Source organism: Peromyscus californicus, unplaced genomic scaffold (assembly GCF_007827085.1).
Source record: "Peromyscus californicus insignis strain IS unplaced genomic scaffold, ASM782708v3 Scaffold_3__1_contigs__length_106647218, whole genome shotgun sequence".
Classification (NCBI taxonomy): domain Eukaryota; kingdom Metazoa; phylum Chordata; class Mammalia; order Rodentia; family Cricetidae; genus Peromyscus; species Peromyscus californicus.
In genome coordinates this window covers 32,361,057-32,361,955 of record NW_026294551.1, presented here as the reverse complement: position 1 = coordinate 32,361,955, position 899 = coordinate 32,361,057, and positions in this window count along the sequence as shown.

The following is an 899-nucleotide window of genomic DNA, read 5'->3' as shown; positions in this document are numbered from 1 at the left end:
TTCCATTGTCTGGAACAGATGGCTAAAAGTAATGCTGGGTGGGGGTATTGGAGAGCTTGATCGGATCACACATTTGTAATTTGTGTAGTCATCTTCCAAAACTCAGAATATAGAGACAACAAAGCAGCCCTTTCGGTTGGAATTCCCGGCCACTCCTTCAGCTATATGACTGCACATGTGCAGTTCAGTAGCCAAGCAAGGGTTCTTACGTCCTACGTAATCCGTGTAATCCGTACACTGCATGCACACAATGTGGTCACGCAATCTGCGGGTGCAGGGTGCTCTGTAAGCCCATATGCGTATGTGCAGGGGAATCCATAAGAAGCAGATCACAGACCTCTCTCGCCTCTTCCTCTTCCTCTTCTTCTTCTCCTTCTCCTCCCCTCCTCTCTCTCTCTCTCTCTCTCTCTCTCTCTCTCTCTCTCTCTCTCTCTCTCTCTCTCTCTGCATGTGTCTCTTCCCCAGGCCTGGTCATGCTATCTTCTGTCCCTCCCTTCTCCCTTCTAATAAAACTCCACTCTGATAATGGGTTTTGTCGTGCCTCGTGACCTTTCTCACGCGGTGACAGCGTCGCTTATTAAAACCCACACTTTTATTTTTAACTTTCTAATCTGCCTGCTAAGTACTGACTTGCCAGAGCTAACTCAAGCACCAATCAACACATTAGCAGTTTGCCTACTTGCCTGGTGTGCTAATGTTCACATGAAAACTCATTTCATTTGGGAAACTGAGCCAGGAGGGTTTGAGGCCAGTCCCAGTTACATAGTGAGAGATCAGATCATATATCATAAAAATAAAATATAAGTGTGTGTGTGTGTGTGTGTGTGTGTGTGTGTGTGTGTGTGTGTGAGAGAGAGAGAGAGAGAGAGAGAGAGAGAGAGAGTGCAAACTGACAGTGG